Here is a 19,237-nt window from a genome sequence, read left to right on the forward strand (position 1 = left end):
CGTAGTTATGTTCTAGCGATTCTATTTCATTGCATTTTTCACATAGTTCAGAGTTTCTAATGTTCATTCGTTTGAGTGTTTTGTTGTTGCGTATCTTTCTCTAATTTTCCTCGGAAGATATGCTGTTTCTTGTATAACGTATTTTATGCAAGGAAGGTTTGAAGCTGTAATATTGGGTGGATTGTTTGTGTTTTGTAATGCAAGCTTGGATATAGTGGTGAATTCTATAGTTTTTGTGTGTCTATTTGTCAACAGAGTTTTACTCTTCAGATCTGGCATCTGAAGACCAAGGCCACCTTCTTTAGTTGGTAGAGCTAAAGTTTGAGCTGGAATTCTTAGTTTTCCTCTGTCCGATATAAATCTCGTAATGCCATATCTTGGGTAAAAGGCAGATTGCAGATTTTGACCTGTTGAAATGAATTCAAAATTCTGTGGTTGTGGAGCCATACATGATACGTTATTTTTTTGTTACACTTCATCCCAATTCTTTTTGTCCATTAAACGTACATCATTTATAAACGTTACTCCTAATACTTTAATGTTTTGAGTAGTATTGAGCCATGATAATGATAAACTATTGCGATTTGCTGTATGTCCTACATCTAATCCTTTACATTTAGTTAAGTTCAACTTGGCCCAGCTTCCTTTAATGACAACAAAATTAAATAGCAGATTGAGTTTCGGGTACTGATTTGGTAGAAATATCAACAACACCGAGCACAAATTGTGAGACCTTTTTGTATTAAGGGCTAGTTGTAAAACAATGTCTTTGTACAACTTTCCCTCCCTCAAGAACCCAGAATGAGAAGTTTTTGTGTTATACAAATAAAAATTTCCAAAGTAATCGTACATTGAACTTAAACTCGTATATTGAAAATATAATATTATATTGAAAATAAATACTTAAACTATTCTTTATCAAATTGGCAGACAAAATTGTGTACAAATTTTGACACTTTGAAACATTATTCTTTATTCCGCCATAAATAACTACAACGTAACGCTATTTGAGCATCCCATCATTAGTGCCCAACAAAGGGAAAAGCCATCCCAGCACAGTACTGCGCACGAAGCGATAACGGATTAAAGTTCTAGAAGTAAGTTTCTTTTGTCGAAAGAAATTTCCACATTCACGTCGACGTGACAAACAAACGATAGCGAGCTTTTGCTTGTGTGTGTTAGTTTACTTCGACAGCTGGCTGACGGAGGATATAAAACTTGTCCCAAAAAATCTGTCTGCCTGGTCTATGGAGGGCGTTAGTGCCGAGCGTTCCATTTTGCCCAGCTCAACAAATCATCTTTTCACCTGGACAAAGAGAAACTTTATGTGCGATATAGCACAGCAGAGGGTAACAACGAAAATAATGACCTGACACCAAAAGAGCAGTGGCCGTCTCACGTTGCTCGAATCGTTGCCATCGTTCGGTGGACGGTAGCCATTTTCCTTTTGTGCTTTTCCGCGCTTCCCCCACAATGTCCTTCGTCTTACCTCCATTTAAAGGTAAGAAACCCAATCACACAGCTTGTTTTTTCCTATCACCATTCAATTTCTGCGTTACACCACAACCGTGTACCGCAAGAATTGTTCCATGTTTTGCGGATGGATCACATCGAACCGAAGAGCTGTGGGTTCAGTGATCGTAATAACAAAAAAAAAACCTCGTCGAAATTGGAACCAACTGTGCAGTACAATGCGAAAGAAAACGAACGAAAAATAAAAAAAAAACACAATCGCAGTAGCCACTGTTCCATTCAGCAATGGAGGCGCATGGTTGTTAGGAAGCTCCCGTGTACTAAGGGTAGCGTTTTCCAATTTGCTGTGGCAAGGTGATTGAACAAATCGGAACGGATGGAGCATCTCACGAATGTTGCTTCCCCAGGAGAACGCGGAGAACTCCAGGGGAAAGACTGTTTTTTTTTTTGTTGGCCATCTATTTCTTTCTATTCGTCTGATGGTTTTCGGAAGTGATGAAAGGCAATGAGGGAGGAAAAAAAAGGAATCCGAGGCTCCTGTATACAATAAAGGCGCGGTAAGATTATTCGCCACCGTAATGGTACCATTGTAGAAAGTTCTGTTAGAACTTTTGTCATAAGGCTCATTGCCATCAGTATCTGGCTGGTTGAAAAGTGTGCGAAAGCGTAACAATCAAAGGAAACTTGGCGATTGGTTGGAGCTTTGTAAAGCACATGTACACGTGCGAATAATGAAAACGCAATACCATTTGTTTTAGGGAGCTTTTTATTGCTTAGTTAGGTGTTTTGCTGACAGCGTGGCAAAATTGAATTGAATAATTGAATTTTGATAACAATTTTGTGTTCCAAAACCATTTAACCATCTATATTGTCTAAATAATTGAACCACCATGTCAGGTTTGTGTTCTTCACTTACGATCAGTATGAGTCTGGTACTTGATTGTATAGTTTATTGTATAGTACTAGTAGAACTACGATAGTTTTACTAATTATATTTTACTATAATTATATTATTTTACTAATTAATGACACAGTTTGCGCTTTTAAATAAAAACAATTAACGATTAAGTGCTCGGGAAGGAGTAAGGGTTTTTATAATGCTTCGGCGAATAATTTTAATGGACAAGAATTACACATCGGTTGTACCATTTAAAAAAAAGAATAATTTGTTGATCTTTTATTGTTTGTTTCATAAATTTCCTATAGTTCGTACATTCGTAAGACGATCGTTAAAAATCAATTTTCATTTCCATTCCACTTTGTCATTCATCAAGAGGTCCGAGGCTACAACTGATGTGTAATAAATCATGTTCAAGGTCCAGATCCAATCTGGGGCACCGGCATATTTTCCATCTTAATGCTTGGCGGAAAGTAAATCGTTCACCGGTCTCGTCATCTTTTCTATCACTGCCGTACTGTGGAACTCCTACGCCGCCGAGCGCAGGAATGGAACATTCTAGTTCTAGGGTGGAACTTTCCGCATGGGATGGTCCTAAGGATGATGATGATAATACACCACAAACCAACCATTTGTCGGGAAGTAGCCCAGCAGCCCGAAGGTAAACTGTTTCATTTTAATCACATTAAAAATATTCTTTCCTCCAGCTGGTTTCTCGCTAGATGGCAGCACTAGCGTTGGGATATGGGGCAGGCCACCTAGATATGGTTAGCTTTCTCACCTTTCGGGAAGGATGTCATGGTGTTGGCACACTGAAAATAAGTGAAATCGTAATTGATGTGACGCCGTCCGGTCAGACGAAGGATGGACACGAATGGACATAACAAGATTAAGTGTAGTGAATGTATGTGGTGGTTGTGTGTGCGCGTGGCCATGCTAGTGCCAAGCGAAAAACCGAGCATTTTGCTATTCGCCTCGTCCCTAAAGGGAACCGAAAAGAAACAAGCAAACAAAAAAAAACAGATTGAGGTCAGTTCAATGCCTCAAACGGACGGCCACTCATCGCTCCTTTTTATTTGTAACGTTTTTTTGCTCCTCCCATTCACTCCGATTGAGTGACGCCCGCTGGAAACTATTACTACTTGAGGTTGGCGCGGTGTTCCATACGGTCTGGTGCTAGTTCTTGCTGTGCCACACAGGAAATGCGCAAACCGAGTCCATTTAACACCGGGACCATCATCGTTCTCATCATCATTAATCACGCGCTAGCGGTGGTGGCATTTGCAGCGAGGTACCGGTAGGACAATAGGTGGACCTCTCTAAAGCCATACCAAATGGTCATTCAGCTGTCGGTTTAGGTTGACTTCGCGTTGGATGGGTTTTGGTTGCACAGTTACTGAGCTACCGGTTACACGTGATAGTGTAGACAATTGTCAAGGCCATGATATATTTCGTGGGGGAAGATAAATGGAAATGAAGTTGTAATGAACAACAACATGACGAATAAAATGCAGGAGTTTTTTTTTCTTCAATTTCTGACAAATCGAAGTATTTTCCAGATAATTTGAATTTTTTTCAATAACAATGGAACTTTAGTTTTACATGCATTCCATGTTAAATGTGTTAATTGGAAACAGGGTTTTATGTATCGCTTACCTACTTGTTAGTTAAAGTAGGTAATGCAAGTAAATTACTAAATTGATATGCAAATATTACCCAAGATATTGAATATCTTGAATTTGAAACTTCCTTTATATGTTGTAAAATTAATTGATTATTTATTTGAAAGAAACATGAATATAAAAGCACTGAAACAGTGTGATGGACAATGTTTTAAGTGCAAAAGCTGAACACATTTTGAGATACCACACTGATTGCTACTGTTCAAAATGAGAATAAAAAATCGCACCGTACCAGAACGCACTTTTCTTTGAAATTGAGGTTAGGTTTCAAAATCGAAAGAAGAAAGCGTTTCACACAAATTTCCACCTTACCCACGCAACGAAGCGTATCCCAGGTTCAGCAGGTTTTGGCTGCAAACAAACAGTCCACAAACACACGAAGCAGAAAGAAGCTTTTTTGTTGCCTTTCTTTTGTGGAAGACGCAAAACGAAAGAAACATGGATTGAATTCCGTGCAAGCGTGTAATGCCGGTTGCTTGGAAAGATCTGAAGGTTTTTTTTCCCCGAAAAAAAGGATTCGATTTATTCTCGATCGAAAGTCCGCTATTTTTCATTTAAGCTCGTGTTTGAATCGGTACGAACACAACTGCACGAACTACAAAGCATGGCTCTGCTGCTTGGGATGCTGCTTGGTGCCGTATCAAATATCGGCATCGAATGGGGTTGTTGTGTTTTTTTTTTGCTTCCTCGATTTCGGTTGAACCCCCACATCTTTTTTTTTTGTGAGAGAAAAATCAATCGAACATCTCTGCTAACGGCTTCGGTTGGGGGTTGATGGTTGAATTTTCCAAATCAAGCAACCATCGGGTTTCGTAGGTTTGTTTGTTTTGTGTTATCATTGTGTTTCGCTGTATTGATTTATGTGCCATCGAAGTCGACATCGATTTGTTTTCTTTTTTTTCTTCTTGTTGCGCTCATGCAAGCTGCGCTGCGTGTGTTTGGAAAGTTTATTTTTGCACCAAACCACGGCCCGCTATGTTTTGCAAGTGAAACGTAAAGCTTGACGATACGGTGAAACGAACCTCTCACTTCTCTCGGAGGGCGTCCTTTCATGCTGGGTTTATGCTAGTAGCTCAGCATCGTTAAATCTTCCAAGCAGGATACATCTCTTCGAGTGCTGCCGAGAATGAACGAAGAGGCGAACAATTTCGAGGCGAAAAATGGGTCGACCCATAATGAGGAGCAATAGGATGGAGTAGGAATCGAAGTGAAGTGTAGCAGCAGGAGCTAACACTGCTCAGTATGTATGTGTGTGTGTGTGAGTCCTGAGTGGAACGCTGCAAAACTCACATCTTGCAGGCACACTCAGTGGAGGAAATGATTAAACATCTCGACAGGATTTATCGTCCGATGGTTGTTATTGACACTCTACTCCTAGGCTGGGCCTGAAACCTCCGAGACTTGAAATGGGTTTCCGCTGAAGTAAGGGAACGCATCATTTATTTACATATGTGATTGGGCATCGTTGTTAGACCGGTCGATTCCACACTTCAAAATGTGTATTGGCCAGGAAGTCGGGTGGCGGGTTGGAAAAATTAGAAAGTGGGAAAAGAAGCACAGAGCACACGCCATCTTGCAATCGTTCAATCAACATCACCCGTCAAGCTTCGCTCTTAAGCTGGATGTTTTGGTTGCATAGTGGTACAGGCTGGTTGCACGTAGCACTTCCGCCTCGACGGTGAAGTGTCAGCATAGCATCGGACTCGCTGGTAGACTGCCGTTGCAAACCTATGCCGTAATCTGTGGCGTTCGTTTTATTTTATTTTTTGTCAGTTCTTGTGCTTTCAGTTCATTTTATGCACCCGACCGGGCCCGGTTTCCATTTGTACTAACGGCAGCGGTTTGGAGAGAGGGAAGAAAAAAAATAAATGCCCGTTCGGACATCCCTTCGGGGTGGGGTGGTTTTTTTTTGCCTGACCATCGTTTGTTGGTTTTATGGATTTTCACTCCCGTGCCGTTGTTTTCACTTTGGATTACATTCTGTGGACAAACGGGCAAAGCGCATCATTGATGAGGAATGACGTTCTAGCTTAAAAGCTCAACGGCTCTTCGGATGCCATTTGCACTATTTTTACGTGTACTATTTTTAACAATCGCAATGCTCGTTTGCAGCGCGTATGCGGTACTCGCGTGTTATGAAACGATAGCCTTTGGTTCATATTTTATGTAAGGTCGTTAAAAATATATCTTTCATATTTTTCGATTGTAAAATAAATTTTGCGTTGGATTCTGATTCCGAAGCACACGATGGATGTCATGAAACGAAATTGTGAAACATCTCTTTAATAGAAAAAAATATTAAAAACTGAATAATTCTTCCGGAATGAGAATGGAGGCGCCCAGTACTTTGAAGATTTTATGCAAACGATGGCTTCTTGTACAACAATAGATGTGATTAAAATTGTACCAAAAGAAGCTCAATTGAAGCCATTGTAAATAATTCACCACTGCATTGGGTTTGTTTCTGTGATACAAAACTGTCGCTACGGTTAATTACTGGCTAGAAGGAAAATATTCATTCATCCACTTAAAAATGGTGTGCTAGAGAACGAAAGCTCTTAAGAAGCAGGTGATTGCAAAGTTCAAGTTCATCGTGGAAGCCAGCGCCAGCTTATTTCTGTATTTAAGGCGGGCCTGTCACCCACCCTCAACATCGTTGATTCCGTTCAGAAAAAATGGGAGCCTTAACGATGCTGATTTTCGATGAGCACATTCTCCTCCCGAGCCCCCTTACCTTTGGCGTGGAATGAGGCAGAGTTATAATTAAATTATACAAGCTTAGGTGAAGCTAGAACTTGTCCTGATAGTGTGTATTTCCGCTCATAGGGTAGCTTAACTTCTCTTTTGGTCGGTGAGTTTGGTTGACGTATAGTAGCGCCCGTGTTATTCGTTGAAGGATTTAATGTAAAGTTTAGTCTCAGTTAAGCTCACGGGATGTGACGGGATGTGAAGACCATATTCCATAACGACCCATCCGTCGAATGCGGGGAAGTTGTGCCGAAAGTTTTAACGATATTTTTAATAAATAATTTCTAATTCAAATGAAGCGGGTGTGCTACAAGATTGGTGTAGTAGATACTCCAAAGAGTCTGACTTTTGGAAACTTTAAGTATGCAATGCATTGTGCATGTGTGTGTGTGTGCGGGAGAGAAGACATATAAATAGTTTAATTAGATCTATTTAATAACTCTATCTATTAATCCTTTAAGGTTTATTTTAATATATTTATTTTATATTTTGAACTAGCTATATTGGCCTGGTTACACGGCTACGCAAGAGAACTGTGCAGTGTACTCAAACTTCTTTTACTTTATCGGCGTATTTATGTTCCGTCTTACTTCAACGTATTTGTAGCGGTTAAACTCCAGCAACTAGTACTATAAACGTGAACATAACGTAACTGTCAGTCAAGCAAAAATTTGACAGTTTAGTGACAGACGGAAATAAAAAAAGAGTGGATGCACAGCGACATCAACCACAGGCGAATTCACGTGTTCTTTTATAAATGCACAAAGAAACCAGAGAGTATCGCATTATATTCATGTATTCTATTACTTCAACGGAATATTTTACCTCAAAATTTTTATATTTTTCATCTTTCTGTAAATTTTCCTACAGCTGGATGCTAGAATAGAAACTACTGTTTTACTGCTGTTCAGTGTTTTCAAATGCTTGTTTTCACATTTTTAATATTCGCCAGCTTACGATACTATACGCCAGCCATTGCGATACTCGTCTGTTTAATATTTCGATTATAATAATTTTCGCAAGTTTGCAAGCCGGAAACGATGTTTTAACCGACACAATGTGTCAGTGCATTACGACATATCTAGCATTGTCATAGAATATGAATCAAATCATATCATAATCATTGGAACTCTCCCTTCCGTTTGATATTACAACGTCATGGGTCTTCGAAAACCATTTCTGACTTTCTTAATTTTTACTTATTCGAAGCTAGATTGTAGGTCCAACAATTTGGTATTGGTCCTGTTGTGAGAAAATCAGGCTCGAGGTATCTCCAAATTGGTAGAAAATATTGTTGAAATATCTTCGGAAAACTGGAGAGAAATATGTTCAAATCCAAGAGAAACTGTTCAAGAACTTTATGATATCCCCGATTTCGCATTATTTGGGCATTATTAGGTTCAGAAAATAAAAAGAAAATAATGAGAACCGCCATAGTGTGTTTCATTTTGATCTAAATGTGTAAGTGTAAATGTGACGAAATGATCGCAAGTGTCTTCACGATGATCGAAGAGGTTCATTATATGCTATAAACTCGGCAATTTCTGCATTCCTTGATGCACGAACCTCCTAAACTTGGTGCTTCGAACTACCTAAACCGTAAAACAAGCGAACGATTAAAGCTCACGTGAATGGATCGAAAAATGCTTCAAAACATAAAACAGTAAATTGAAGGAAAAGTTCAGTAAGTGAAAGCTCACAAAGGATATCAACCGTTTTTTTTTTGTTGTTCATCGCCTACAACATCAACTTGAACGAAATAGGCTTCTACGAAACTTCGCTGATTGTTACCAGAGAAGTAAACCGATAGAAAAATGTACCTTTGGCGAAACAAATCGGAGAAGGCGTTGGAGTAATAAGAAATTGTAAATGTACGTAAATCATAGAAAATTTTATCTATTTTTCTTATTTATCTATTTATTTTTGAAAATGAGTCATTTATTGAAAAAGTTCATGATCATTATAGTGTTTCTTTTTATAAATATGTTCTTTTGTCTTAACCCCCCTTCAATGAAAGATTTTAAAATTTGTTCCAATTGCGCAACTTTGCTTGAAGTATGATTTTGGAGTATTTTTCAATTGCGACACCTAGCATGTGCATAGGATCGAAAAATTACACGTCTGGTGCTGTTGTAGCTTTTTGTACGAGAACTCGGTGAAAATGTTCCCTATTTATGTTTAAAGTTTTCCATTTGTAACTCGACTGCTCACACCAGTTTATACGCTGTAGAACGAACCATAGAGCACCAGCACCACCACTTCCAGTGTCCACTAAAATCAGACACAATAACGAAACAAAAAGCTTATGCACCGAAACCGTTGCCAAAAGCGGAAAATAAACGGGCATATGCTTTTAGCGTAGTATGTGTATGTGTGTGTGTGTAAAGTAAAAAGTTCCCATAGAATGTAAAATCTGTCAGCAAAAGGGTTTCCTTTTTTTCTCTTTTTTTAAGCTTTGGGGAAAATTGAGTTTCCACACAAAAAAAAGTGCACACAGCAGCTAGCATCCACTTTCGGTTGACGGATGTTTAATTGCAATGATATGCAAAAGAGGGATGAGGTCGGAAATGGTTCATGCCTCAGTTGTGTATGGTATGGTACGGGACAAAGTGCGGTAGTTTCGATGCATCAAAGTTTTCAGAACGGTTCGTAATTGACGTGGTTTCGAGGATACATCGCTACATTTTTGGCGTAGTTGAGCAGTTTTTTGCTGTTGAAATCCTTTTGTGCGCGGTTCCAATCATAATTAAATACAATGTACCATCCTATAGAGTTAAACCCGAAATGGGATGTGTAAGGATGGTATATTGGCACTCGGTTACGGCGAGGGAAATTGTCAGCATGTTCGGGAAATTCAAGCGTGTTTTATTGTACCTTATGCTTGAAGTTTCAGGAAAATTTGGTGCAGGAAAATAAAAAATTGTATAAAATAACGAAGTTACAAACCAAACAGTAAGTTTATCACCACTAGCGGCATTTGATCAAAGTTCAAACGCGTTTTTTAAAATGTTTGATACCCATAATTTTTGGGCTTTTAAATTGGTAAAAAATTAAGTTATATATCTTTTTATTTTCTGAGCCAAATAATGCCCAATTTTCCAGTTATTAATAATTTTAATTGTTTATGAACGTTTGTGAATTTGTCATAAATTAAAATCCAAGTACCATTATTTAATGTATATATTTTTTTTTGTATAAATTCATTTGATCTTACCAATCTTTTGTAAGGTAGGTAGGTGGTTTTTGATGATTGTTTTGGATTTAGATGGCACAACTGTCATATTTTGATTATATGTTGATATTACTTTTGCTATGTTACAAGGAATGTTTATTAATCCAATTTATGTAATGTAATTTTCATTTGTTCCATTCGTAATAGTGTATTTTTTCACAAAATTATTGCCCACCCAAACATCGAGAATAATTTAAAAAAGTTCCCTTTTATGAAAGCTTACATTGCGAGAAGAAAAAGTTGAATAACTTGAAGGGCAATTGAAACAGCCTAATATTTTGATACTATTGAAACCCGAATCGTTTGATGCTGTTTGATCCTGGTGAATTGGTGGTGTGAGTGAATTTGCTCGGCTAAGATAACGCATTCTATGTCTCATCATATTATCATTTCTGCTGAACATCATTCAGCTTCAGCAGCCAGAGGAGCGATGACACTGGATGGATTAGTCGCTTTATTAAAACCGACAGCACTTTTACAGCGTAAAGCCAGGATTGTGGTCGGGTGACCGAAATGAGTTACCAAAACGAACATATGAAGAAGAAAAAAACATACACACGTACAGAAAAACAATACATTTATCCACACAAATACACACACACATCTACGCCCTAATGCGTTGGTTTTGATGTGACCACAATGTAATGTACCGGGTGCGGTTTGTTAAACGGGTGGTGGTGGTTGGTGGTTGGCGGTTTTTAAATTTTATAACATTTCCCGTTCTGCGCCACCGCCCCCGGTTACGCAACCATCGGACCGTCCTTCGGGCCCAAAGGTACGTTTCAATTTTCCCATGCTCTGACAGAAGTGCTCAACGTAAAATGTTATGACAAGACCGTAAGTATGGTCGTGGATTGTCGGCCGTAGCGCGATCGTGCGGATCGAGGCTTTTCGGGCTCGAGCTTCTGACATCCTGGAAAAGGAAATTGTGTTTTCCACCCCAGGGGAAAAGTAGAACCCAGTGGCAAAGTGGTGTGAAGGTAACATGTCTATCCTTTTGTCCTTCAGGTTAAGTTTAACCATCCTGGCCCTCTCATCCACGAATGGTGGATGTGAGCGTGGTGTAACTTTAATGATATTTGCTTTTTTTTCTGTTCGATCTCTCTCTCCCGTTTCTTTGCATATTTGTTGCTTCATTTCCCATTCGTAATCTTTTGTGTCGGTACAGAACGCGTACTGGCATGGGCCATGGCTAGGTACTGTCCCGGATAGAATGGGAAGATGTCTCCGTCTCGTGTACGGTGTCATGAACGCTCCCTCGTGCAGGTTGACGTAGACCGAACACAATTTGAACTTTTTCCAGCACAGCTTCATTCCCGGGGGGTGATTTGAAGTTGGATGATTGCGCAAGAGGGAAGGTTACCGTTCCCGGTCGGTGACGGATTTCGGGTTGACGCAGGAGCACCGGGACAAAGTTTCTCGTCTCAACTGCCGCGAAAGGAATGGAGTTTGTCGGGAACTTTATTCATTCTTCCATGTTACAGTTTTCCAAAACGAAAGTTTCTACAGTCAGCTGGCGCTGCGCTGTTGTGCCTTGCGTCAACAGCGGATCGGTACAGACAGCAAGTTGGAAGCTAGCAAACATCCAAACGTTGAAAAGACGAACCGTTCTTGATGCGAACCGTGCTGATCTGTCAATCATACTCTCTCATCTTTGGCAGTCACTTTGGAGCTGTTGTAGTTTTGGCGGTTCTTGCCTTTCATAACAGAAGGCAAGTAATATAGAACGCAGGTAAATGGGGTCTGAAAATTCTCTTCACAGTCCGTAACATAACTGTAAGACAACTTTAAAAAAAAAGGAAAAATAGGAAAAAATATAAATAGAATGATTCTATGTAAAAAAAATATATAAATGAATGAATAGAATAGAATGAAAAAATATAAATAGAATATGAATAGAATGTGAAAACATATAAATAGAATAGAATAAAACTTAATTTGGTAGCTCAATAGTTAGTCCTTGCTATAGACAGAACGGTCTAGATGGGGCTCAGTACTGGTATTATGTGAACAAACTGGGAAAAACTTTTGTGCAGTATTTTTATTTTTTTATTTTATTATTATTATTTTTTAATTATTAATGTAGCGAAAGTTTATCAGCGAATATAATCATTTTAACTGTATTTTCATATCAGCTAAAATTATTATATTGGGTTGTAGAATGTTTTGTAGTATTTCAGGGTTTAACTATTTTTTTTTGTAAAGAAAATCCGCCGTGGTGTTGAAGCAATTGTACTAGCTACTCTTGCAGGATATTTCTCATTTGGACGAACTATTCCGGTATGCTTTTCTCTAAGGGTAATTGTAATGATCCATTAAATAACATTTTCCTCCGCGTGATTGGTAGTATTAGTTTGTTTGTTTGGAATCTGACTGGGTAGGAAAATATTGACACTGCGCCGTCGTCGTCGTCGTCGTCGTTGGGTCAGGTATAGCTATAGTAGGACACCGATTGGAGGGTGGATACATCCGCCCTACAACAGCTATCCACCATTGTTCAACGGCGGCCGATGGGAGAAGGGAACGAGTAGATAAAGTGGTATTTTCCCTTTCGGCACGCCTTGTACCTTGTGCCATTTCTTCCTACCCGGGGTATCGCTGTCGATCGTATCGTTTGCGTGATTGATTGATAGTTTCACCTGGCAGTTAGGCCATGGGGTGGTGCTCTGTGAGGAAATTTCTCCTACATAAAGCACCCGACACGCAATGAATAGTGGATAGGTGAAAGAATCATGATCGGGCCACAGTGAATGTAGGTTAAGTGATAATCCTGTTTTTCCTGGGTGGGTCTACGCCGTATGATATATATCCGTAGATGGACGATCTCCGAAGAAGAATTTTTCCACCGGGTATATGTGGCTATTTTTGCTGAGATAATGCTATTGAGATCGGCGATTACTTACGAGCAGGCGGTTGTTGTGAATTAAATAAGTATTAAGATTCTATGGCAATGGTCCATTATTACAATTTGAAATTTGATTCTGTCTCATTGAATCGTATCTCACCAGTGAAGGGTGGTTTTTCTTCTTCTAACTTCCAGTTTTTCCCACGAATCTCATGCTAATGCCGCACGTTCCGTTCTTTGTTCGCATTACAAAGGAAAGCATTTCTTAAAAACTCGAAAATTAAGTCACCACAGTTACGGTTCACTGGGAAATTGTTCATGCGTTCATGCTGCCTGTGCTTCGGTGCGCACGGCACCGTGTGGCACAAATATTCACAAAATGGGCCGCCATTCTGTTAAGATATGGGTTGGGATGGTGTTTTTTTTTTGTTTGTTGTTTGCATTACTACGGGCCCAACACTCTCCACAGCCGCGGTGCCGGTTTCCGGTTGGTTTGCGTCTCGTTTCAGTGGCTGTTTTATGGTTAACTAGCGCACGGATTGTACGGATAAAGGATGCTCGTTTTCAGAGGAAAATGAGTGACTATCCAGTCGCGGATGCCAGTACGATTCGTGGCATTTCACATTTCACGTGCAGCAGCAACACAGTGTGCGTTTTCGCGGAAGTTTTGCCTGCCATGGTTCGGCTGGAACCATTTTCGGTTCGGTATTTTTATGTGAAACGATGGTTGCTTTGTTGGGGTTTTCTTGTGCTTTGCGATTTGTTCGGTTGGTATGGTTTTTTTTTTTTGGGTGAGATTTGTGTTTTTAGTCATCTGTTACGGATTTGAATGAGGATTTTGTTGCAGATAAATTCGCCATCTGATCCAAGATTAATTTAAACAAAACTTTTTACATGTGTACGCTCTGATTAGCCTGGATGTACTTGTTGGCGCAATGTCCTGTTGTGTTTAACGGTTTCATAATGCAAAAACATGGAGCAATCGTGCGTGAAATTTATTATTAAACAAATTAATGGAAAAAATTATATATTTTAAAATTCTTTGTTTGAATTATTAGGATTGTAAGCTAGGAATTTAAGTACAAAGTATAGACGAACCGGATAATGGGGATGACATAGCTAATGAATTAGAAATGAGCTAGAAATGAACTGTATCTGGACGTAGGAATAAACGAGTTTCAACTGGACCTGCGATGTGTTAACATCTATCCGTGTGAATTTGCAATACCGAACATTATTATTAAATGGAAAATGCTTGCTAGAGGTTTATAATAATTTCATTTGCTCGTGTGACTCTATCTACCCAAAAGCAATTGAAACAGCTCTACAGACACAGTAGAAATCCGTAAGAGGTTTAGACCGCCTTTCCCCAATTGTTTGTTTTCTATAACCAATTCTCGTCGCAACGTGTAACCTTCGCACATTTTATGTACATTTATCTAGGAAAAAGGTGACTAAAGTCAACAAATGAACACACCCTATACCACATCGATGGCAATGGGCAAACACTTCAAAACCCTATCAAGTGGATGGAACCCGGTATAAACGATGCACGCGTTTCATTTCGATCGAACGCAAACGGAACGGATGCTACACGTGTATGTGAGTGGTTTATGGTGGTGTTATTTTTTTTATAGCCTTCACTACAAGGTGGCATTATTTTAATCAACTTCCTTTCCCAACGCACCAACGACAATACGCGATGGAGGTCACCGTGCGCGCATTGGTGGAATGGTGACGACTGTTTATGCTAGGGCTGTTTTGGTTTTACGTTTTTTTTGTTTTACACGAAGGCATCAAGGCTAAAGTGCCGTCGATAATATGTTTTAAATACCGGAAGTGATAATGATGGTTGGAGGGAACCGTACCGTACGATACTGGAATACCTTTAAGGTCCAAGCCAATCGGTTTTGGTATTTTGGTGACATTCATGGTATATAAAATTATTCTCAGGGTGTTTATGGCTTGTGTTTGGCTCAATACAGGTAAGCCAAATAATAGTTGTTCTACGTTGTGTTTTTTAGAGTTTGTCAAAATTTGTATCTTTCAAAATATTCTTGGCTCTGATAAGAGCCGTTGGGGTTCACAAATGGGGTTACTTGTCTTGTCTGCAGACCAAGAGGTGTAAGAACAAAGAGAGAGAGAACGTTCGAGCCACAAGTTTAGGCTCCTTTTATATCCTCTGGCGAGGATCTCATTTTTATTTCCATGTGCTTTTGGGGATCTCACTGGGCACTTCCAATGTCACGTTCGCTCATGACTCAATTAACTTTCTCACGTCAGACGCTTGCCCAAACGTCTGATTAATCGGGATCGAACAATAGTAATGTCACTGATTTTATGCATTCGACTCTACAACCGTACCGATCAACTGAAGTAGTCGTTCGTGTCTAAAATTGGACTCACTTCGTGAACTCGTACGTTACCTACTACATCGTTTGAGCCGACTCTAGCTAAACATGGCCATTAGATAAAGGCACAGAACATGAAGTGTGTTTGCAGTAACTTCGGAAGCAGTGCCATGTACATGCCATGTACATGAGTAAATTACTTTGTAATAATTAATAAGAATGGCGTAATATCGTCAGGGACAAGGAAACAATACCAAAAAATATTAATATAGAATGTAACGTATCATTTTTATCTTTACATAATGTTTTACCTGCAATTGTTAACTATAAATTCCAAACTTGCTATGACTCACCACAATTAAATTAAATTAATCCTAATACCGATACTGTGCCTTCTTTTCTACTTGCAGTGTAAGACGGCAGATCCCAGGATTTCAATTTCAATCAGGCAGGTAATTAAATTCATTCTAATTCCGTTACTTGATTGCACCTGTGTGGGCACGCTGTGAGTGGATGTGTGTGTGTGAATTGATAGCGAATATCTCGCGGTTTAGCGTGTGAAGGAGTAGTAATCCGTAATCGGTTTGAGCGCAGGATGATAGCATTAGGAAACACTCCTTCGGTGGTTGTGGTTTGCAAGTCAACAGTGACGATAGCTTGTTGGTGTACGCTCGAGTGGGTGAGTGTGTGTGTGTGTGTAAAGCGGTTAACCAAGAATTGTACAGCTCGATACTTGGCTTAGGCTAATCCACGAATGAGCAGCGGGAAGTTATGGTTTCGAACGGTATTGGTGATTTCTGATGAAGGATTGCTTGGCTAAGTGAACCGTGTACCGTACTGCGTGTGGCGATAACACCCACCTGAAAGACGTTCTTAACACATGAGGGAGATTTTTGAATCGTCTGTCAAGTGTTTCGATAGTAGAAAATTGGCTTACAATCATAGTGATTTCCAGAAACCTTAAACTCATCTTGTGCTGCACAATTTGTACTACACATCTCAATTGAACAATTGAGAAAATGTTCTTTTGCGTTTTAATAATGCATCTTTTTGGAGTGTAAGTGAGCGTAAGTGTTTCTTCATGTGCCTTCTATAAAGCCTTATTAGGTTTTTTTTATCAAACTACTGGAAGACAATTTTTAACATGGTGCGCAAATAAATGGAAAATTCTTTGATCTTTGATCTTTGAATGATCGTTCAAAAAAGTGATAGCATACTTTCAGGCGCTACATGACAGACTGTTTGAGATTGATTAACTGACTGTTCTGACATAACTGAGTGCATTATTCATATATGCTATTATGATGTTTTGTTTTAATTGTCATACTCCAAGATCGTTAAAAATCGTAGAACTGCTTTGTTTAATTTAAAAGACAACGTCACGTCAAACGTCATTGAACAAATGTTACTCTTACGTAAACTTCAAATATGGGCCCTCAGTAGCATACACCCAACCGATTAGACTAACGTTAAACACTCCATCAAAGAGAGCGCATAGACAAGCCGAAGCTAGTCAGGCAGTCGCATGTAAAGATCGCCCCCTGCTGATGCAGTTCAACTGCGCGGGAACTGTGCAGTGCCCGAGCGTGTCGTGTGCAATTATTTTATTCCACAACCGGCGTTGTGCAATCTACTCGCCAGTCCGGCGACCGTTACTTGTTGTTCGAGATAATTGTTTGCGTTACTGTGTGCGTTACTGCAACATCTTTGAGTGGGAACGGGATGAAAGAAGTGAAAAACCAGTGCGAACTGGAATGCCTACTGATGGCACTTGATAAATTAATAGTTCGAGTGAAGCTTCGATTTTTCCTTCGTGAGAATGCTTTCATTTTCCAGGTGTGCTTCCAAAAAAAAAAATACGAGAAAGAAAGTGTATTTTGCGAGAGTACACGGAATGGAATCGATTAGCATGTTGAGGTTAATTTATAAAACTTTGACCATGATCGAAGGCCTCGTCCCTTGATGTGTGCGGTTACTACGGGTAAGGGCTACTCGTGCAAGTAAACCATTACCGACGGACCTCAGTGTTTGGAAACTTTCAGCAATGGCACGGTTGGAATGTGGGGTTAGGGGTGCGTTGCGGGAAGTAGTTATATTGAAACAGCTGGCAGCTTTGGGTGGTTCGTTTGTTCTATCGCCCGTCACTATGTGACATGCTATCGTGCTTCCTTTTTTTTTCTTCCCCTGTTCAACAAGAAAAGCTTCCATCTCTGATCGAGCGATGGATGTGGAAAGGCGGGCTTGTTTGAACGGGCCACAGTGCTGGTGGCGATTGAGGCATCGTGTAAAGTTTGTTCTGGCAGTGTGCATATTGGAACAGGTGACTGGAAAAATGTTGCAAAATCTTAGTTTTCCTTTTTGCAATAAACATAAGGAAGCTCGGCAGTGATCGATAGAGATGTATAAGTAATGTTAGAGGAAGAAGGAGCGATAACTAACGAGGTTTCATAAGGAAGTTATAAAAGAGAATCTTGAGTGAAAATAGTGAGTGAGTGAGTTGAGTGAAAATGCCACGAATTTGTACAACATAAAAAAGCTTGATAAAAATTTTAATTGATCAATAACTTACAGAGAAACTGATGTGTTGAATTCAAAGAGACTGAAAAATGATTTCGGATGTACAATTTTTCCCGACTTTCGATAGCAATTCAATTACTACGGGCATGTGCGATAATAATGTATATTTAATTTTTATTTCCGTTTTTCGAATTGCAATTTCGAGTGCTTCCATTGTACTTCTGAGTGCATTTTCAGTGTACAAACGCTTTTGCCAGATTAAGCTGTAAAACTGTGACAGACGGGCAAATGGAAACTTTCACAGTGTCGACCTTGTCTCGTGATTTTTGTTTGATTTGGTATAGAAGGTTTGGAAATTCAATGAAAGCTTTCGCCGGTGTTGTTTGTGGATGGAGCCGTGCTATCACTGACACGCGTGGTGAACTTCTGTTATTGACTTATGAGATGAGAACGTCACCCGCCACCCTTTTCCCAGCCCGGGGCCAAAGGTTTGGCCCACACGTTCGATACGCTACATCTATTTGTCAGTTTGCGGGAACTTACTGCGAACGAATTTGTTTGGAAAATTTTCTTCAATCCCAAAGTTTCTTGATCTCGCCGGAACTTTGGTTTGCTTGCTCACGAGATTTAGCGTTAGCTCTGGAAGTGCAAACATATCCCCATGTTTTACCCGTGTCATCTTCCTGCCCGGAACGAGGGCTGTTTGCTGTTTTGCAAAGGCCCAAACGCACTGCAGGTTGCTGTGCGCGGTGAGGAAAGGATGTTGGGTCCTAAGAGGAGTGAGTTGTAATCAATTTTATTCATCAATTTCTTCGCGCTTTCAGTATCACGCTCACGCAAGTTTTATTTGACACGGAATGCTATTTCCTTACGGGACTTTAAAAGCTGCCACTTGTTTTGAGGCAAGACGTTTCAAGCTGATGGATAGGCACTTGTGCTGCGCACAGCAACACAAAGGCGAGAGAGATGTTTGAGGTTATGTTTTATTCAAATCATTTCACAATTTGACGTATGTCGACGGATGCATGTTAGTCGTTTGTCAAACATCGTGATGAATGTAATTGCATGTGTAGGTTGTACTATATCTACAGACTTAATATGAATATTCTTACCGTCATTTGTCTGTGTTGCTCAAATATCAATCATTTATTGCTACTTGTACCGTAGTACTAGTCGTGTCATGGTGATGAATCACTTAAAACACGAGGCATAATGTTAGTAGATGTCTGGGCAATACGTGGATTGATTGCATTAGAATATTCTAATAATCCGGTATTGTTTTTGAGAAAATTATGAACGATTGGTCAGCAGCATTCATTTTTTATGTCAAACCCCTTAAAAATTAGTGGATTTTTCATTGCAATTGTCCACATTTTTCTACCTGTGTCCTGTTGATAATTCATCCGAGTTCATTTCATCCTTCACTTTCATACCTTCTTTGGTAATTTGCTTCATCGAGCGATATTATTTGGCTAGTTCTGCTCTTAACTG

At 39.6% G+C, this 19,237-nt stretch overlaps 1 protein-coding gene across 3 annotated transcripts in view; it reads left to right on the plus strand.

Annotated features, from left to right (window-relative positions):
• Positions 1 to 19,237, plus strand: part of LOC128299423 (high affinity cGMP-specific 3',5'-cyclic phosphodiesterase 9A) — a 128,516-nt gene that overhangs the window by 41,271 nt on the left and 68,008 nt on the right. For all 3 annotated transcript variants that reach the window (XM_053035386.1, XM_053035385.1, XM_053035387.1), the window contains exon 2: positions 15,640 to 15,681. The gene's annotated coding sequence lies outside the window, so the exon portion shown is untranslated. The remainder of the gene's footprint in view (positions 1 to 15,639; positions 15,682 to 19,237) is intronic.

The sequence above is a fragment of the Anopheles moucheti genome, chromosome 2, assembly GCF_943734755.1.
Source record: "Anopheles moucheti chromosome 2, idAnoMoucSN_F20_07, whole genome shotgun sequence".
NCBI lineage: Eukaryota > Metazoa > Arthropoda > Insecta > Diptera > Culicidae > Anopheles > Anopheles moucheti.